General features: G+C 39.8%; 2 protein-coding genes across 20 annotated transcripts in view; one reads left to right on the plus strand and one right to left on the minus strand.

The window, feature by feature from the left end:
* SUPT3H (SPT3 homolog, SAGA and STAGA complex component) overlaps positions 1-11075 on the minus strand; it is a 465972-nt gene extending 454897 nt beyond the window's left edge. For 6 of the 14 annotated variants that reach the window (XM_070244677.1, XM_070244676.1, XM_070244675.1 and 3 more), the window contains exon 1: positions 10742-11075. The gene's annotated coding sequence lies outside the window, so the exon portion shown is untranslated. Of the gene's footprint in view, positions 1-4281; positions 4412-10741 lie in introns of those variants that run through there. The other 8 variants (XM_023624265.2, XM_023624264.2, XM_023624263.2 and 5 more) reach the window with 3 other exon arrangements.
* The window catches only part of RUNX2 (RUNX family transcription factor 2), a 315448-nt gene that overhangs the window by 40896 nt on the left and 252306 nt on the right, over positions 1-22246 (plus strand). The gene's annotated exons all lie outside the window — the stretch shown is intronic.

Genomic DNA, 22246 nt, shown 5'->3' on the forward strand with positions numbered 1-22246 from the left:
CCGACTTCCAGGAACAGTCCTGCAGAATGAGGACAAAGTGATAAAAGAAGAACCTGGCTTTCTCAAGGACCTTAGAAAATGGTTCCCTTGTTATCCCAACAGAAGAATGACAGAGATATGATATCCTGGAGAAAATGCTGATCTCTAAGGTTAGGTATTAACCCCAGCCTCCAAAAACAGTTATGATTTAAATTGACTCATGTCAGACTTGAAGACAGGCCATTCTATGGGATTATCCTGCAGCCAAATGTCCTGAGACAATGCTGGCGCAACCTGCCCCTTCTTCATACTGAAATCCAGTCTCCCCACTTTAATGCTCTGGGAAGAGGAGACATTTCAGAAAGTCAGTTCATACTAAAACCACAGCTTTCTTCGGTTGTCCTCCGACTGCAAATGTTTCACATCAAGAGTATTTATTGGTAAGAGGTAAAAGGTCCCAATCCTAGTTCATTATAACCACGATCATCCTTTCACAGTCAAGTTATTTAATTTTTAAATCAAGCAGGTGAATAACATTTTTCTTGACATGATGAGCTGATAGCTCATTAGAATCTTTAAAATAATTATTTCCCGTAACCAAATTTTGTTTGATGATTTAGATAATTAACTTCTTTAGACATTAACTTCTTTACACATCAAAGTCCTATCATTCCAATGCTTTATTTCCTTTCTGCCAGACATTTAAAAAAAAAATGTTGGTTAAAAGCAGAAGCACTCAAGTCAATTTTCTCTAATAAATACAGTTAACATGGAACTGAAAACCTACTGTAATCTTCTCAATGGGTTAATGTCCTGCAGTTGTTTTAGCTTTCAAGTGAAATGCAGCTGTTTGCCATATTTTACAAAATGAATTCAGATGTGCAGATGGAGACCTAGATTATTTCAACATGCCACAGCTTAATGTGAACCCGAGGAGTAAGTTCATCTCTGATTAATACTTACATTTAAATCTGATCATCAAGCCAATAGCCAATACTATGTCACACCTGTAAAAATCCTGTTCCAGAGCAGAAAAATTAACTTCTTTCAATTTAAAACAACAGAATTTAAGGACATACCCCTTTCCTTAGAAAATACTGCAACAACAAAAAATTTAACTGTAATACAGTTGTACATCACAAATGTGAATTAAACAAAAGTGTCAGCAACATGTTACTGGGTTTTTACTTATTGTTACTGGGTTTCTACTTATAGCTCATATTTTTGGTGACTAAATGACCAAAGAAAAAATACCATGAAACATCTTTAGCTTAAAATACCTCAAAGAGTTGAAAACTTTATTACTAGTTACAACACCCTCAAAAAAAATCAAAATTTGGATTGTGAAATCCATCTACCTATTTATTAAAAAACGGTAGAATCTTTTCCTATACCTTCTATTACATCACTGCTGAGAAAAGTTAACTCAAGCAGACCTATGTACAAATTCTGAGCATCTACAGAGTCTCAATTCCAATCATTCATAACCTGAACATCCCACATAGTATAAATAGAAAACTGTTAAAATCTGAACATTTTCATTTTCATAGAACTCCAAAGGCAGGAAGCAATTATGGTTAAGCCAACACCATTATACACTGCCTTTTAGTTTTGTTGTAAAAAAAATTTAAAAACTCAAGTTACATCATGATCTAAATTTCTCCTGCTATGAAAAATAATACAAAATGATCATTCAATCACTGAGAATGCAAAAAATAAAAAATACAATGTACAAAATTTTAAAACATCTATACCTAGTGTTTGGGATAACACAATGGTAATTCCAATAAATTTATATATGCCCCATTTCCAGCGGATTTTGAAAGGTATAAAACTCAACTGTCCATTCAACTATCTGCTAAAACTGAAGTAACATGAATAATCCAAAGAACAGATGATTCACATATAATTTATAACTGTTTTGAAATCAACAGCAATTTTTCTGAAACTGCTAATTGTATTTTCCTAACTAAAATATCATTTGTATTCACTTACCATATATCAGATGAGTTCAGAACCTGAAATAACACATCTACCATGGCACTTCCCACACTGCAGTGTACCACTTCCTCATCTTCAAGCTGCTAACTGCCTAAGGACAGGGCACTGCTTTATCTATAACTTTGATACCTAAGATACTGCCCTTCGGGGCGGATGCTCAGCAAATGCAGGGCGAATGGTATAAGAAAGAATACAAAGATAAGAAAGCGTCAGCCCTGCCGTTGAGGAGCTCACAGCCTGCTGAAGTTAACAGATATGACCAATGGAATGACTTTAGAGAGAATGCACCAGATACTACGCAATAAGAGGGGAAACATCAGACCCATTCAATTATTATGAGAAACTGTACTGAGATTTAACACTTGTTACAATCTGAAAATAAATCATATTTAACCGCAGTTTTAAAAAAAACCAGATAAATGAATAGCAAATCCAAATTAATTACTCCTATCTCGCTGGATTACTGTTAAATGACGTAGGTGCAGAAGTGAAAGTACTTTGAAAATTATGAAGCACCATAAAGGGCAATACATGATCTAAGGAAACATTTTGTGTCACCATTCATTGAGCAACTATTTTTCTTAAAACTACTGGAACAAGAGTAAGTACTTCCTAACCAAAATCAGTTTGATTCTAATTACTATGGATAAGAAGCTATAAATATTCATAAGGAATGCCTAATGATCAGAATGACAAGAGAACCACCATTTTAAAACAATTACCAAAGACTTCGTATTCATAGACACAAAAACTCTTCCCTACAATATATATACTATTCCCTGGTATATTTTCCCACCACACCTGCTTCCCTGTCCACCATTCCCAGTTCTATAAGAGCAACACTACTCTTCAGTCACACGAAGTCAAAAACTCCAAGGCATTTTTGATTCCCCAGTCCCTTCCCTGCCTGTATCCAGAAGACACTCTGGTCCTGGCATTTTCTCTTTTTAAAAATCAATTCTAAATCAATCCCCTCCTTCCCAATCTCACCTTAATCAATACCCTTACTACAGGATCTTTTAAACCCATCTCCCAGCTTTCTAATTAATTCTGCATATTACCTCCAGAGTACTCCTTCTAAAGACGTGTTACTCGTCTTCTCAGAAGCCTCCAATGGCTCTCCTTTGCCCAGACGACAAAATTCGTCTAACATCAGTCCCACGGGACCTCCCCAGCCTCCCTCCATGCAGCAATCAAATCAACCATTCTGTGTCTCCCTAACCACGCAGGGTTCTTCTGAACCTTGACCCTGCAGTCGTCTCCACTCACAACACCTTTTGTTTCCTCTCCGCCTATCCAAACCAGTGGTCTACAAGAGCCCGACCTGAGCTCAGTATCTCCAAAGCCTTCCCAGACACTCACCCATCAGCAAGCCTCCTTTCTCTGACATCTAATTGTTTTAGTTTACTAATACTTTGGGTTTAACATTAAACATTTTAGTGCGTAGTAATTATTTTAGTTTATTAATAAACCTCTGCCCTATAATCTCTCCCCCAACTATTGGCAGATGACTGCACCTCCTACTTCACAGAGAAATAGAAGGCTTTTATTTAGCAATTCCCTCCACTCTCCTCTACCAAAGCCACTGCATCGTCTGGACTCCCTCCTCTTCCAACAAAGGCACCCTCGTATTTAAAGCCAATGCACCACCTGTGCTTTGGTTTGCTCGTTCATAACTATTTATCAGGGACCTACTACACGCCAAACGCTGCGGTAAGAGCTGGGGTGTAGCAGTGACCAGGCTAGACAAAAAGAAACACATTCCAATGCAGGAGACAAGCACATAAGTACAATGTGAAAGAGGCACAGATACTCTGAAGACGAATTAAACAAGCTGATTTCAACCAGGAGATGACACTTAATACAGATCTGAACAAAGCCCAGGAGGGGGCTCTGGAGAACTTCAGGTAAAAAGAACAGTGAAGTATCAACATCCTGAGGCCAGTGTGGCTAGAGTGAGGAGAACAAAGGGGATAAGGAGTAGAAAATAAGATGTGAGAGTCAGCAAGAGGCCAGATGACACAAAGCTCTGTCAGCCATAGGAGGTTAAATTTTAGTAAGTATAAAGTGAAGCTATTAGAGAATTGTGAAAAGGGAGGTGACCCGAAATGTTTTAGGTTTTAAGAAGATAACTCTGGCTGTGAGAATACACTATATACCATATACTGTATACTGTAAGGAAGCAAAGGCACAAGGAGACCAGTTAGAAAGTTACTGAAGTTGTATAAACAAAAGATGACAGGGGCCTGAATCAGTGTAACAAGTGGAGATGGTGGGAGAAGTCAGATTTCCGGAACGTACTTTGAAGGCAGAGCTGACTTGCTGATGGATTAAACACGGGATGTGAGAGAAGAGCAGTCAAGGATGACTCTGAAGCTTGGGGCCTGAGCAACTGGTTGAACAGTGGCACCATTTATTGAGATCAAGGAGACTGGAAAGGAAAAGAAACAGGAGTTCATTCGCGCCATGTTAAGTTTGAAACAACTATTCGACACTGGAGTGGAGATGAAATCCTGCAGAAGCTTTGTGACAGATGTTGTAAGGCAGGAAACTGAAATAAAAGTCATGGCCATGGGGTTTTTGTTAAGAAGGATAATTAATCAATAGAATAGAACTGGGTAATAAGGATCACCTAATCTGTCAAGTTCAGTTTCTCCATCTGTCAAGAACAATTTCTACCTGTCTCAGATGGATGTCATAAAGAAGACAGGGACTAAGGCATAGGGGGCACTCAAAAAACGTATCTGAATTGAAAGAAATATCAAAACACCTGGCAACTGTGAAAATTCCCAATTAGGCAGATATAAACCGTGTATTTACATATCCTAGTTGGCTACATGATCAATTTTTTTTTTAACCTACATAGGAGCCCAGTGACAGACTGCTCAGAAACACACAAAGTTCTATTGTTGCATTTTTCTTCTTTAGTCTCATGTTAACGTAGGTTTCTATTCCATGTGCTCTCATATCCAGTACTCTCTCCTACGGAAACTGAGTTTCAAAGAAAAATTTTATTCTTTGCAAAAATGGTCCTTAAAGAGCAGTGCAAATGTGCCAGCCAGATCATCCTAAAATAAAATACTTAACATCCAAACCCTGACAAAATGACAAGCTTACTTTTCCAATGCTGAAGCACTGTGTTTTCACATAAAATATTACATAATTGAGTGACTTAATGGTTAACTTTTCAGATATGTGCAAAGTTTTGGAATCAATTATACTTCTAACAGTAAGAGGTAAGTGTATTTGACAAGGATGTCAAAAAAGGAGCAGATTTCTTAAACATCCAGATCCTCCTCTAGTCTAGATCCACATTTTAGAAATATTAAACCTTATGAGAACTCCATATTAAATATAAACAATTCAATAAAATATCTGATTTGGTTAAAAACATAGTTCATGTGACAAAAAGAAAAAGGAATGGGAAATTTACTGTAAGCATGTAAAAACTACGTGAATCTCTATAAGCATCTGGGAGTTTATCAAGGGTTTTTCACCCATATTCACTCACATTTTTTGACAATCACCCTACAAGGCAAGCATTTCCCCCCCACCAATGAGGAAGCTAAGAGTAAAAATACTAGGTGAAGGTCACAAATCTAACAAACAACAGGCTTTGATCCTAACTAGCTGATAACCTGAAATATTCAGTCAATCTACATACATATTTTAACAAAAATTCACCGATCTTCTCCCATTTTAGTACCTTAGTTTTTTCATTTGTAAAAGATGCCTACCACCTTTAACAGACAAAAATACCATGGAATTACTGAGAAGCTGTACATGTAGTAGTCAGGACGCTTGTCATTAAGTTGTCTTAGAGACTGATGACCTTAAAAGTTAAGTTTGGGGCCAGCCCCATGGCCGAGTGGTTAAGTTCACACACTCCACTTCAGGGACCCAGGGTTTCACCAGTTCAGATCCTGGGCATGGACATGGCACCGCTCATCAGGCCACGCTGAGGCGGCGTCCCACACAGAAAATAACCAGAGGCACTCACAACTAGAATATACAACTATATACCGAGGGGCTTTGGGCAAAAGAAGAAAAAACAATAATAATAAAAAATAAGAAGATTGGCAACACATGTTAGCTCAGGTGTCAATCTTTAAAAGTAAATAAATAAAAGTTAAGTTCAGGAATTCTTTGCTTAAAAGTAAATCTTAGGCAAATGGATAAACAACTACAACAGACAAAAGTATAACTACGCAAATCGGTGGGAGTGGGATCAAAGACATCAGAGGTTCAGAAGCACAGTTTACAAATCACTAATTTCATCCAAATCCCTCATTTTTCAGGTGAGGAAACTGAAGTCCAGAGGGGTTTCTTGAACTGCCCAAGGACACATCACTATTTAGTGATACAGGTGGGACTAAAACTGAGGTCCCCTGACTCCCAGTTGAGTTTTTCTACTAACCCACAAGGAACATAAAATAAAAGCTGACCGTAATTAACTCACAAGACCTCCAGATGTGTCTGTCATAGTGAACTTTGGTGTGAAATATCTGCCTATGCCAACTCACAGGTTAGCAGTAAAGAGCTGGAGTCTGGAGGTCAAACACAGACTCTAACCCCATGTGACCTTGGGCAAGTCACATCACCTCCCTGTCTCAGTTCCCTGATCTTTAAAATGGAGATTACAAACACCCGCCTCGTAGGTTACATGAGGCTAAGTAAATACAGCACTTAGGACAGTGCCTGATACATGGAAAGCACTCCATCCGTGAGGAGGAGGAAGCGGGGAAGGAGGAGGGAGAAGATCCAAGCAAAAGGACAGCTTCTTGAAAATGTATCACGAAACACGTATATTCTCAGAGAAAGAATGTTACGATTAGGAGCAGTCTTTTAAAGATTCAAAAATAAATAATATGAGTAAAGCGAAAGATACAGGATTCAGTCATAAAACCTCTACAGCATTTAAAACAGCAAAAGTACACTTCAGGATTTTAAAATATTTATATTTGCATAGTATTTTACAATTTATAAAATGCCCTCACAGAAATTATTTCAATTTACTGCCCTATGAATTCAATGAACACAGCATTTTTTCAGCAACTGCTATATACCATATGCCAGATAGCGTGCTATTTTCACATTCATTACCTCATTTAACCTTCACTATCCATTAACTATCAGCCAGATATTATCAAATGCAGTGGTATAAAGCAAAATTGACAGATCTGTTCCAGAAAGTAAAAATCTCATCAGCATACCTGTTAAGTGGGATTGACATGTTTGGATAAATAATGAGATACAGCACTTAACACAATGGAAGGAGCACTTCGAGCGCCCACGGAAATGCTGGGTCTCCCTTAGCAGTGGCATGGAGTTGTTTTGTGTACAGAATATACTGTAACCAGATCAATAAAGCACCACTACTGTGACTCACAGTATTATTTGTCAAAGGGACCAATCTTGGGTAACGGTGCCTATTATACTTTATTTATGCTGTTTCACATATTAAAATACACAACAATTTTTGCAGGTTTAGGGTTAGTCTTTACTGGAAGTAGCAGGTAGACAAGTTGAGACAAAAACAATTAAACAATGTTTGTAAAACAAGACAACAATCGATATAATTCTCATCTGAAGCCTCCAACAATCCTGAGAGGAGGTGGGATGAGGTTAGGTACTAATTCCATTTTACTCATGGGGAAGCTGAGGCTCAGAAAAGTTAAATACCTTAACGGAAATCACAAGGAGAGAATATGGCAGAAAAGGGCTAAACCTAGGGATTTGGAATTAGTTTTAAGCGCTCTTTGCATCTATGCACAGTGCCTCTCAGAACATTAATATCTCTTCCAGATCTGTTATTCAAAAACCTTCAGGCTAGAGAAGCTAATATTCATTGAGTACTTCTATGTGCTTCGATGTACCCAACTCTGCACCCAACACGTCACATGGGTTACCTCATTCAACCCTTAGCAAAGTGAGGACTCGAACCAAGTGTGTTTGACTCTCAATAAAATATTTTATCCATTACAGGATAAACTCAAATTAATACAATAATGCATTTGGCTGAATTATTTTTCTCTACTATTTTGGTGAACTATATGCAAAATCCTTCTTTAACATTCTAACACATAATAAGCAGATCTCTGACTGACTTCACTATTCAATCTCTCCATAAAATAAAACAGATGTTATTTTCAACAAAGTCTTTTTCAAAAATAGTCAATATTCTGATGTGACTGACACAGGCTTTCTTTGCAGCCTCCTATACCAAAAGATCATTTTTTGAGAGAGAACCAAAAATCAAGCTGCCCAAGATTTCTATCCGATTATAAGGAGAAGAGGAAAATTTCTGAAGTACCAGTGGCTTAAATGGACAGGTCACCTGCTGGCCTCATTCCAGATATCTCAACTATTATTTAAACACATAAGCAACAACTTTGTCACTACTTTAAAGCAAGTACATTTCCGAACCCACAATATAGTTAATCCTACTAAAATTACATATTACAAATTTCAGCAACCCTAAAAGTAGGATAACCCTATTATTATGTGGTCCCAACTGGGACATTTGTGATAGTGAAAGGGGCTCTATTAATAATCATGCCGGGACAAACAGGCTCTAAAAACATGATGGTCCCAGAAAAAGTGGGGTATACAGTTACCCTACATAACAGCAACTCACTTCGATTTGTACAGTATGGGCTATTCTCTGCATATACTTAATTCACAAGCTTTAAGTTTCTGTTCTAGATCTAACAATTATCTTCAGCCTTGAGACTAAGGACACCATTTTGCAGACATCAGGCCAGAGTTAAGGGTACTACCTATAAATAAAGGTTTTTAAGTTTTATTTTCAAGCTTAACTTTATAAACATTTGCTTGAAAAAGAAAAAAACACCTACATATTTCAAAGAAAGTAATCGTGCGAAATATCACGAAATTTCAGATTTATCTCTTTAAAACCACAAAACTACTTCTAAAAGGTCCTGATGTTCAAAGGTTATTATGATAGTTGATCAAATTGTTTTATTATGCCAAAAGTCAAAAAAAAAAATAGAAAAAGTTTCAGGAATAAAAGAGTTGAAAAGTTTTCACTGAAAACTACCCAAAGTGATAAAAGATAGCAGAAACCCCTGGTCACAATACAGCACAATAATGATTAAAGGAAACTCCTGTTACTATTGTTATGGCTCTCCAAATGAATCTGGCATTAGCTGTACAACCTAGGGGTCAAAAGAATGCTTTGCTTTAATTTGTCAAGCTGTAAATAAGTACTAACAGACCCATGCTTTGAACTATAGTATTTGAATGAGAGGCATTATTTGAATATAATTACAATTCCCTAAGGCAATAAATGTTCCAATAGTTGGCTTCTCTGACTTAAAACTCAACCAAATCAAGAACCGGAAGGGGCCTCACAGTCCAGTCTCAAAGCTCTAGACCTATGCTGTCCAGTAAGGCAGCCACTAGCCACATGTGGCTATTTATACTTAAATTAATTAAAATAAAATTAAAAATTAAGTTCCTCAGTGCACTATTCACATTTCAAACGCTCAAGAGCCACGTGTGTCTAGGGGAGACCATATTGGGACAGCACAGACTAAAGAATATTTCCATCATGGCAGAAGGTTCTATTGGACAGTGCTGCTCTAGACCTAGACGGCTCTAGATGTTTGCTTGAATATTCCCAGAGACAAGAAACTTGCAATAGCACAGTGAAGTGCATTCTATATTTTCAAAGTACTAACTGTCAAGAAATCGTTCCTCACATTCAGTCAAACCCAGCCTCTCCGGGACATCCATCAGAAATGCCACCTGTTCTGTCCTCAATTTGGTCTTCGAGTAAATCTTTGCAGATCTAACCTAATTCCACTTCCAAAGTTCCGCCCCTCACACATACTAAGACCCTAGGTCCTCTCCTCCCAGATAAATATATACTCATTGCTTCCGAAAGAAACGGCTGAAAGTTTCTATCAGCCTCATGGAGTTACGCTCGTTTATCCACGCGTACAGTCACAACAGATGTCCGGGATCGTCTGGGAGTGTCAGATATTACATTCCACCGCCCCTATAAATCCACTCTCGAATGTCAAACCAAGAGTCTTGATTTTTAATTTAAAAAAAAAGTCACAGTCATTCTGAATTTCTTAAAACATGGAGAACTGAAATTAATCAGTTAAGTAACTGATCAGTGGCTGGCGCTGTTGTAGTCATTTAACGTGTCCATCCTCACATGATCCTCACACTGTGAGCTAGGCTATTATTATCCCCATTTTACAGACCAGAACATCCAGCCAAAGAAGACGGGCTAAATAATTTCCCCAGGGGTCACAGAGGTGGGCTCCCCCAGAGAGAACGGAGCCCATTCTGCCCTTATTCTGGACGCTGCACTTGTACTAATGCTACCTAACTCTTCTTCCACGCTGCCCATAAGGCGACAATTTCCCGCTTTAAGGACTCTTCCCCCAAAGCAGTCCCCAGATGACGCGCGGCAGGCGCTCCCTCACACCCCCGGCCACGCCGGCCCTGCCCGCCGGCCGGCTCCGCGCGCCCCACGCCCACCCGCCGGCGGGGAGGAGTCAGCGGCCGAGGCCACCCTCCGCGGGGACCCGGGCGCCGCGCCGGGCCAGCGCCTCACGCGACCGGCCTCCTTCAGCCCTCGAGCGCCACCGCCAAGGACTCCCCCGCGGCCGCCCCCGGCGGGGGCCAGGGCGGGGCCGGCGACACGGGGCTCGCCGCGCGGCGTCCTTCCCCGTCCCCAGCCCTCTCCCCGCTGCCCCGCGCCGCCCTCCGCGCCCCCTACAACCTCTGCTTTAAGAACACTTGTAGGCACGGCGGCGCGTCCCGCGTGGAGACTGTGGGGGTGGAGATGGTGCGGTTTCTGCTGCTGCGGCCCGGGACACGCTTGGAAAGGGGCGGGGTGGGGGGCTCAGAGTGTCGACACGGAGAAGGTGGCTGCACTGGGGCGGAGGGGGGCGCAAGATGGCGTGAGCCCGACTCTCGGTGGGGCGGGGGCTGCGGAGACGGAGGAGGGAGCGCTACCGACGCCCCCGCCACTGGCGGCGCTGGCGCTGGCGCATGCGCGCTCGGCCAGGTGGCGCGCGGGCTCCTTTCCCGAGCGAGCCACTTCCGCCACGCTCGCGGGGGGCGGGGCGTCGTGCGGCTCGCGGGCGGCCGCTTTCCCGGCGGCGGCGGCGGCGGCGGCTACTGGGAGAGAAGGGATGAGCTGAGGCCCGGAGGTGTGCGAGGGCCAGGCTTCCTTAGAAGTGGAGCTGAGAGGGCTAGGATTTTCGAGGGATTCGGTGGCCGACGCAGGAAGCTTGTTTTCAACTTCAGGGCAGAGACCGGCCCTTGGAATTGGGCCAGGAATTGGGGTGAACCGAGGTCTTGGCCGGATTGTGCTTTTAGAATGGTGAAGGGAAACGGAGAAATCAGAAAGACCCGCTCCCCCAAAGCACCGAGGGTCGTGGTGTGGACATGGAGCCCCTCCCGGGATCCAGAAGCACCAGCCCTTCCGCAGGCTCTCGCACCCCATCCCTCCCCACGCTGCCCCTGCACAGTCGTTGGAGGCGGTGGGAGGCTATGGTCCGCAATTTCCTCCCGACCCCGACTCATTTTACCAAGCTCAGGCGTTTAAAGACCACGTTTTTATTATTGAAACCTTTTTCTATCTCAAAGCCTTTTATGAGTGATCTGATATATTTCCTTAGGATGTTGGCCTGTTCCTCTTTTGGAAATCTTGCACTCCCACTGTTGAACTGTGCATCCTGTCCTCTGACATTTGAGTGTTACACATGTAGTTCTTACGTAATACAGTCGTACGACAATGATTTCGGTTGCTTTCACTCTTTATATTATGTGAAGTCTTGTTTATATTTTTAATGTTGTTTTCAGCTGCTTAGGGAAGAAACCTGGCTTATCCATGCTTATGTCCGCTCCTAAGACGTCAAATATTATAAAATATAGAGATTCAACTACTAACTTTCATCACGTCTTTCTAAGCATTACTGCTTCGGTTATTTTCTTGTCTATGAATATTTGTGTTCTGAAATAATCCGTTCCTTCCTCCTTTTTGCTTACATTGTTTAAAATAGCAACTTATTTGGTTATTTCCTCTGTGGATTGCAGTTGAATCTTCTGTTAATTTTGTGTTTAGTTCTCTGTAATCTCCCCTACACTTCAGTATTTGCCAAATACTTAAAGTTCCAAAAGGTTAAATATATTTAGGAGGTAAAGTTTCACCATAATGTGTAAATCAGGGCCCAGTTCAATGCTGGGCAAAGTGTAGAGTGGAAGGGAGAGTGACAATGAGAGACAATTGGCCTAATTTCTTACAAAGGAAGACTGGTTTATACAATGGTTGAGAAGCGCTTTCAAGTACATTACCAAGAAAATTCAGAGAAAAATTAATATTAGATCTAATGAAAGATAACCTGAAGCAGATCATTTCAATTAAAATTATGTTCAATTAATGTTGCCGTAGTGGTTCTTGCATAGGCGTTTTACCTGCATCACATGGAGGCCAGATTTGACCTAGTGTTTCCGAATAGAGCCCAGATCTTACTCTCAGGCTACTGGTGTCTAGCTTACATATAATCACACACAACGGGAGTTAATGAAAGTGAGCTATGGAGAAAGGAAACTGAGTTAAACAAGACTCTGGTAGAGAGAGCTCAAAAATTCACTCTTAGGAAATTGTGAATTGTGCTGTTGGCAGAGATCTTAGCTTTGAAGTCACGTCAGTTATCCTAGTGTTCCTACCTCCTGTAATCTATTAAAATTCATTTGTAAAAAGTTTGATTTAGCTATGATTTTGTTTGTAGTTCGAGGGCACTGCTGTACACAAAGGCTCAAAAATATTTTCCATTAGATTAATATCAAATATCCTAAACTATCAACACTACCAGGATATCTTAATTATGATAAAGCTAAAACAATGAAGCTGTTGCTGCAATTAAGACATTGATGACTACCACCTCTCTGAAAAATACAAGATTTCCAAAGCATGTGGAGAAAACATATCAGGAGACCAAATGAATTCATCACACCACAAAAATGTCTCCATCCCTCGAAAAAAAGCCGTTAAAGGAAAACGAAGCATTGTTGCTGTAGACGTTCAAATTCCTCTGGGATAATAACTTCATATAGACCCACCAGTGCAAAGAGAAAGTACACATATCTAAGTAAAAGTGCTCTGTGGCATCTTTTAAAGATGACTAGATTAGGTAATAAAAGAAGCCCTAATTCTCATGAGACTAGCAGAAGCCGTACCTAATATGGAACCATCTCTGTGATAAAGTGGGTTCCTCTCATGGGGATGCTATGGGGCCAGTTCACTTCAGGTGACCTGCAAATTCTTACTCTCTTGTGATCCTTGACTCGTTTACTAGGATACTTGTGGAGGCTTTTTCTTTTCCTATTTGTCAGTTATTTTATCCTTTGCTATATTTGCCTTAGATTTCTAGCATCTGTGTAGTACCCATGGAAATAAACTGTATAGAACTGCATATTGTTATACAACAGGGAAGGGATATGGAATGAGACAAAGCTCAGGAGGAATGGGAGAATGGTAATGTCTAAATCAGGCAAGCAGCATGGGCCTCACTGAGAAAAGTGGCATTTGAATTATGACTTGCAGAAGGTGAAAGAGAGAACTGCAGATATCTAAAGAAAGAGCATTCCAGAGCCAGCCCTGATGGTCTAGTGGTTAAAGTTCAGCTGTCTCACCACTTTGGCGGCCGGGTTCGTTTCCCAGTCGTGAAACCACAGTGTTTGTCTGTCAGTGGCCATGCTATGGCAGCGGCTCACATAGAAGAACTAGAAGGACTTACAACTAGGATATACAGCCATGCCCTGGGGCGTTAGGGAGAAAAAAAGAAAAAAGGAACAGCATTCCAGACAGAGCAACCTATGCCAAGGCCCTGAAGTGGGAACAGACCTGGTAAGTTGCAAGAATGGCCAGGAGGCCATTTTAGCTGAAGCAGAGTGACCCAGAAAGAAAATAGTGTAATGTGATTCACAGAGGTACCAGGAGACCAAATGGTGGAAGGCCTGTATGCCTGGGACTGGAACACTGTTAGCAGAGGATTGGCATGATGTGATTTAGGCTTTAAAGTGATTACTCTGGCTGCCAAGTTGAAAATGGTCTGTAGAGTAGCAGGTCTTATTGCAGTAAACCAGGCAAGAGATGATGGTAGCTTGTACTAGAGTTATTACAGTAGACGCCATAAGACATGGTTGGATTCTGGATATATTTTGAAAATAAATACAATTTACTGACAGATTGGATTTGGAGTCCTAGAGAAGGAGAAGAATCAAGGATGACTCTAAAGTGTTCTGAGAAACTGGAAAAATGAATTTGCCGTTAACTGAGATGGGAAAGACTGGAGATAGAGTATGTTGGGTGGGTGTAAGAGACGAAGAATTCAATGTTAGGTATAAATAAGTAATTAAGTACAGTATTTGTATTATCTTTAATGTTTTTGCCATAAGTAAGTTTTTATGGAAATGAAGGAAAGTTTGTAACTTTTTATAACACTTTAATTAATTTCTAATCCCTCTCACATAATAGAGGCCCACCTAGACCTGTCTAACATATGTCAGGGAATGTTTTACTTTTGTTTTAGGAAAGGGTGAGGAAAGTTAAATGTTCCCTTGTTAAAAAAAAATTTTGTTTTAAATAAATAACTTCTTTTTTTGGTTTATCAATACCTAACAGTAAGTGGAGAATTCAGTCGAGACAAATAGACAGAAACATCCAGTTCCCCAAAGTATTTTCATTGAACTATTTAGATGTAAAACTGGATCTATTTCAGTGAATTATTTGAACAACTGCCTCCATTTTCTATTACACATATACATTTATTTTTCTATTTCACATGGAAACAGGGCCAGAAATTAATCAGTGCCATGAATGTAATAAGCCACAGTATGGCTAATGCAATTCCTGGTTCACACTCTAAAGCTGGGTGCAATAAACCTGTTTTGACTAAGGTCAATGGTTAAATAGTGATGGAGGAACTATACCAACAGATTTGACCAAGTTACTTCCTTTTTTTTTTTTGGCCTTTTATAGATGCAGTATAAGCTGTATTTTCTCTTTCCAGAATATATTAAAAACAACCTCATTAACTCAGTCAGTTATAGTTAAAAAAAAATATGGGCTCTGCTGCCACTTATAAGCCATAACACCCTGCGCAAATTATTCAACCTCTCAGAAAATAAGTGTAAATATTGCACTATACAATAGGTATAAGAATACCTATGTGGTAGGGTTGTTATCAAGATTTAAATGAAAAGTTCCTGACACGTTGAAAATGTTCAATTATAGTTATAGTTACTATTGTCTTCCAGTTTTTAATTAGCGTTGAGTACTTTTTATGATGTTTATATTTTAGATGCATTAGACATGGGAATAAATTAAACACAAAATCCTATCTCAAGTATTAGGGTTTTACTTTTTCTGAATTCAATAAATATGTCGATGTGACAAATACTCTTTTAACAAACATTTATTGAGGACCCATTAAGTACACCAGTCATTAGGCCTTGGACACAATGATAGATAACATAGTTTATGCCCTCCAAAAGACTCCTTACTGATAAATTTAGGAGGGCCAAAGGTATATAAACAAGAGCAAAGGTGCTATGATAAAATGTAACCCAGATGTTAGCTGAGATCTGCCTGACTCCTAAGCTCTAGGTTAGGATTGGCCTGAGCCTCCATGCCACCTCGTCTGCAAGCCCAATGCCCAACCCAAGATTTCTTCATATTTTGGGGGAGCTAATGTTCTCATCGCCCCCTCTTGCTCTGAACTTCTGCGTACGCTAAATTCGTGAAGTTCATGGACGATCTGCCGATTGTCCTCATTCCACAAACATCTACTCAGATGTGGAACTTAGCCTCGTTCCTAGATTTCACCCAAAAGCATTTTCACAAAGCTCTGTGCGGGGACAGCAGATTTCACCAAAGTTTTGAGATGAAGAAAGGGAGTTTACATCAAAGAAACACAGCTTACAAGTAAATGCCTATTCTATTCTTAAAAGCCGTCCTGCCACATGCCGTGTTTCTCTACGATGCCCCCTTGTCTTCTTTCTATTCTGTCCTTCTCTGTCTTCCCCACCTACAAATTCCTATTTATTTATAATGCTAAGTATTTTGGTTACCTTTTTTCTTTTCTTAGACTCCAGCAGCCCCAGTCTTTGAAGACTTACTGGCCTTCAAAGCAGTTTATTAATATATTTTCTTAAACAATTTGGAGATCATTTCCTTCAAAACCACCAGCTGTAGTATAAATTATTTCCTTTCTGTATGTGCAGATTATAGCACTGATACAAAGTAGGGAGTAGTCATTTGAGGGCAGTAAGTGTTCACTGGGCAGAAAAACTTGTCAAGGAAGGCAACCTCTCTGACTCTCAGTTGCCTCAGAAAATGAGGATGATATAAACTTCAAAGTCTTGTTGTGAGGATTACATGAGACTGTATGTAAAGTGCCTGGCACATAATAAGCATATAATAGACGTTTATTATTATTACTATTGAGAAGATGCCATTACGGTATTGAACAGTCTTGAACAGTGAGTAATAGTAAATGAGGAGGGATAATCTAGGCAGAGAGAGCAGCATGAGCAAAGCCACAGTATGTTAGAGGGAACTGGAAGGAGTCTAGCATGATGAGATCATAAGGAGTAAGAAAGGAAGCCAGAAACTTGGTACGGGCCAGATAAAGAAAGTCTTGTGCATCATGTTAGGGAATTTGGACTTTATCTAATAAAACCTGGGGAGCCTTGGAAATATGGGGTTTTTTAATGTAATGACACAATTAAATTTGTCTATTAGTAAGTTGACAGTAACATGCAAGAAAGGTGAAAGGTGGAAGGGTGAAAAATTGGAAGGAGCTACCAGTTCAGGAAAGAGATGATATGGGCTAGAGCTATGTCAAGAGATTAGGAAATGATAAAAGGTGACAAGTAAGAGAAATACTAAGGAAGTATAACTTAAAGGACTTAGTTACTGGTAAGATATGAAGATAAGAGTAAGGCAAAGATGGAACCCAAGGATGATTCCAAGGCTTCTCAACTTACTGAGTGGCAGGTTAGACCTGTTGAGTTTAAGGTGACCATTCAAAATTTCAGGTGGCTATAACCAGTAGTTAAGTGGGCTATTCAGACAGAATGGTGGAAATAGAAGCTAGAATAAAGTCAGGAATCCAAGAGAGTCCCTGGACATTTAGATTTGGGAAGCAGCAGCATACAGCATATAGCATTTCACACACATTACTTAGATGTGGAATTTAGCCCTGTTCTTAGATTTGGCCTAAAAGTGTTCTCACAAGGATCTGCATGGGGGCCATCTGAAGCCAAGGGAGTCAGTGAAATGCCCAAGAGAGCATACACAGAACAAAGGGGTGAGTCAAAGATTGGATTCTAAACACCCACATTCAATAGGAGAGGGAGAGGAAGGGCCTACAAAGAGCACTGGAAAGGTGGTGGTGTCATAGAAACCAGGAGATCAGAGAGTTTCAAAGAGAGAGATTAACAGTACTAAAATGAGAATTTGAGTTAGTTGGAGTTAGCTAGTTCAAAACGACCTTTGGCAAAGCAGCTTCAATAGAGTGGTAGGATTAGAAACTTGATTATAGTGACTTGATAAGAAGTTGAGAAATCAAGTGTGTTGTTCTTTCCGAGAACTTGGCCTGTGAAGAAGAAAGCGAGTAGCTAGAGAAACATCCAGGGTCAAAGGAGATATTTTCAAGATCAAGGACTTGAACTTGTTTATAAGCATTGGAGAAGAAGCTGGTAAAGAGGGAAAGATTGAACACTTGAGATAGAAGAGGGCCAATGACAAAATCTCAAGGATGAAAAGATGGCATTAGATCCTGGAAGAGATGTGAAGGTTTTTGATCAAGAGTCCAGGAAGTGGGATGAGCCTTAAAATAGAAAAGGGATAGACTGGAAGAAAGGAATAAGAACTTGAGGCACTTCATACCCAATGACCCCAACTTTCCTTGTAAGGTAGGAAAGTGGGGATTCTGATGATGGTGTAAAACAGGTATAAATTGCTAAAGTTTTGTTGAGCCACTGTTGGGAATGAGAGAGAGATAACCAAGGACTTATTAAATTGAAGATTTGCAGAGTATAGAGCAGTGGTCCTCAGAGTATGGCTGCGGCACCTACATCTTGTTCGAAATGCAAATTTAGGCCCCACCCCACCAACAGAATCAGAAACTCAAGGGGCGGAGCTCAACAATCTGCTTTAATAACCCTGCATGTGACTTTGAGGTTCACTGATGCTTGAGAACAACTTCCACAGAACTTGTGACTTCCCCCAACTAGCAAGCAAACTATACTACTCTACCACATTCTAGTCATTTGCTAGTTACATTTTCCATATTATAGTAAAATATATTTATCCAGAACAATATGCTTAAGAATTTTAAAAACGCTACTAGTTTCCCTCTGGAAATGTGTGTCATACAAGATTAAAAATTCTAAACAAAGAGAATCTTATCTTCCAAGTTTTACAAAGCAAATACTATAAAGCATTTTTGCCTCTCTACTCAATTTCTACATTTATAATAGAGAAATAATAAGATTGTTGTTCACTGCATCGAAAGTATTCAGTAACTCGCTGTATAGTAGCAGTTCTCAAATTATGCTCTTACGCTAGTATCATCCATTTTAACTAAATAATAGTCGTCGTTTCTCAATTCATGGGGAGAAGGTTTATGAATTGAATTTTCTCAATTTTAAATTATTCTCATAAATTTTTCTTAAACTTTTGGCCCTTGCAACTGCTTATCTTTCAACAAATGCTAATAGATTACAAAATAAGTGAACAAATAGTACATGAATATTAATGAAACTTGAAGTTAGCCAGTCATGCTTAGTTCAATAGTTTCTCTATAATTGGACACATGTCTGTGACTGATTTTTATATTACATACCAATAGTACAGTCATTTTCTAAAGATTGGCACCTAAGCTAACATCTGTTGCCAATCTTCTTTTTTCTTCTTCTTCTTCTCCCCACAGCTCCTCTGTACATAGTTGTCTGTTCTGGTTGTAGGTCCTTCTGATTCTGTTATGTGGGACGCCACCTCAGCATGGCTTGATGAGCGATACTAGGTCTGCATCTGGGATCCAAACCAGCAAACCCTGGGCTACAGAAGCAGAGCAAGCGAACTTAACCACTCGGCCATGGGGCAGCCCCATACAGTCATTTTCTACTACCATTGTTCCAACAATGTTGCCTTTGCTCAAATATTTGGAACCTAACTTGGAACTACTTTCAAGATCTGGGGGATGTTCTTTTAAATACCCTAAACTATGGAAAGCCAACAGTCATTGTCTCAAAGGATCTTAAAGACTTATTTTATAGGCAAATAGGTAGATGGGTGATTAGGCTGATTTATTCAGGTATGCCTTGCTTTAAGAAATATGACATAATATGTGGAAATCCATATTTAATATCCATAGGTCCACATAGCAGATGACAGTGAGAAATTCCAATTATTTACAGATAATACTAGCTTCTGAAAGTTAATTTGTACCATACACTAATGATGGATCACAGAAGGGATATAGGTCCAAGCCAACAAGCCTTAATTATAACCTGATTAGAATAGTGTGTAAATGAGAAAAGAGGTTAGTTAGCCACAAAGCATAGAAAAAGCAGAATTAAAACAAATTGGCATAGCACATTCCTATACGGTGGAGATGAGTGGGAAAAGAGAAATGGCTCAGGCTATCAGATTCTTAATATAATTCAAGAATTCAGATTAGGAAGCTAACTCCCCTTCCCCTGAATCTGCTGTGACCAGCAATCTTTAGATATTTTGGCTTCCGTGAAGTCTCCCAATTAGTATGATGATCAGGCTAATAGGAAGTTTCATTTCACCCAACAGTTATATTTCCTCATTGCCAATCAATGACTCAGGGTTTTGGTTTTTATGCTACATCTCTCATGAGTTAGAGTGAGTCAGTTCTGGAACAGAGATAATGTCGCCTGCTGGGGGTTGGGGAGCCAAACCCCAAACTCCAACTCTACTGTGAGAGGCTCAGACAGCCCTCCTTGGCAGCACCTCAACCTGGAAACCTGCCTTTCTTCTGAACAACTACAGGAAACAGATAAATTAGCATGTGCTTACGCACTTCATAAAAGGATCATTTGCTTTATGAAAAGATCTTAGAACACGGGGAACTTCAAGTGGATGAGAAGCTGAGAAATAACTTCTGAGTTCAGTCAGAAATTCTTTAACGTTAACATAATTCATCTTGTTGGTGTGGGGTGGTTGTGAATGTGAATATATTGAACAGTTGTGATTTTGAGAAGTTCAGCAGTTAAAAGAAGGGAGGAAACAAGACAGAAAGTGGAAAGGGTAGTTGGGTAAGTGGGGAGAGATTTGGTTGTTTTGCTGTTGGGTTTCCCCTCCATCAAGAGGACACTAGATGAAGGAAAAAAGAGAAGGAAACAATGGAAATAGAGCGATGAAGGTCACCTGGTGGAAGGGCGATGAGTGGGAATCCAGGCTCCCTAAGAAGGTTAGATTCGTGGGGCAAGAGAGCACATTTCTTCTGGAGAAAACTCTTTCAAAATTGCTCTGAAATAGATCATTTAGGCATTCCTTTTAAATGCATACCTTTATTACTATAGAATAACTTTAGACTCTCTTCCTCTGATCAGGTATCTCTCAACTTTTTATTTATCAAGTATGAATTAAGTGCCTCTCACAATTAAAAGAGGAACAGAGATGTGATCCCTGTCCTAGAGGAGCTTACAGTCTAACAGAAGAAATGGATTTGTAAACAGATCATTGCAAGTCTTATATTATATACACAGCATCCTATGGGATCATAGATGGGAGTAGTTTTACTTTTTAAATATTTAAATAACACTTCAAAACTATTTAATCCATTTGATTGGTGGCTTCTCTCTTCACCAGGTTGTGGTCCTAAGCTGCAGGTTCCAACATTTTTTGTGTGAGTGCTGCTGAGTGGATTCTGCCTCCTAGCGACCCTGCATACAGCAGAGTGGAACCCTGCCCCATCTTTTTGCGCCATCATCTCACCTTCTGGCGCTGTATCAGACAAGGCTTTGCTGCTATACGTAGGGTTTTCATGGCCAATTTTTATGGAAGCGGGTGGCCAGGTCCTTCTTCCTAGTCTGTCTTAGTCTGGAAGCTCTGCTGAAAACTGTCCACCATGCGTGCTCCCGCTGGTATTTGAAATACCGGTGGCATAGTTTTCAGCAACACGCAGCCGCCAGGTTCCAGTACAGTTAGGCTTTTACACATGCTTCCAATCAGTTAAAACAACTTGCGTTTCATTTACTTGTACAGTATAAACAGTACTAGACGCTCGAGGAAATTCAGAATTATATAATACACAATCTCTGCCTTCAAGAAATTTGTAGTCCATTTGGGGAGATAAAGCTAATAGAACAAATTATTTTTTGCTATTTATATTAAAGTACAGTTTCCTCATAAAAAGGGGAAATAATTAGGCTATACAGCCCCCTGTGACAATTTTGCCATATTTCCCAACAGGAGAGATTTTAGGTGGGGGAGTCAGAAGAGAAAGAAGGCAAACCAAGAAATTGTAATATTGATTTGAAAAAAACAAAGCAAAACCCTTTACACTTTGGATGCATGCTCCAATCTCTATTTGATTTCTGCAGTTTGAACACAATATGCCTAGGTGTAAACTCCTTTGGTATTTATTCTACTTGGTGTTCTCTGAGCTTCCTAGTGTGTGATTTGGTGTCTGTCATTAATTTTGGAAAATTCTCAGCAATTAGTACGTTAAATATTTCTTTTGTTCCTTTCACTCTTTCTCCTTCTGGTGTTCCCATTACAATAATGTTACACTTTTTTCTAATTGTCCCACAGTTCTTGTATATTCTGTCCTGATTTTTTCATTGTTTTTTCTCTTTGCTTTTCAGTTTTGGAAGTGTCTATTAACTTATCTTCAAGCTCAGTGATTCTTTCTTTGTCTGTGTCATTTTTACTCATGAGCCCATCAAAGGCATTTTTCAGTTCTGTTACAGCGTTTTTTATTTCTAGCATTTCTTTTTGATTCTTCACATTTCCGTCTCTCCACTTACATTATCCACCTGTTCTTGTATAGTAGTCCAATTTTCCATTAGACCCCTTAACATATTAATCATAGTTATTTTAAATTCCCAGTCTGATAATTCCAAAAACTCTGCCACATGTCTGGTTCTGATGCTTGATTTGTCTTTTCAGACTGTATTTTTTACCTTTTAGCATTCCGTGTAATTTTTTGCCAAAAGTTGGACATGGTTTCTTGGG

Source organism: Equus caballus, chromosome 20 (genome assembly GCF_041296265.1).
Source record: "Equus caballus isolate H_3958 breed thoroughbred chromosome 20, TB-T2T, whole genome shotgun sequence".
Taxonomy (NCBI): domain Eukaryota; kingdom Metazoa; phylum Chordata; class Mammalia; order Perissodactyla; family Equidae; genus Equus; species Equus caballus.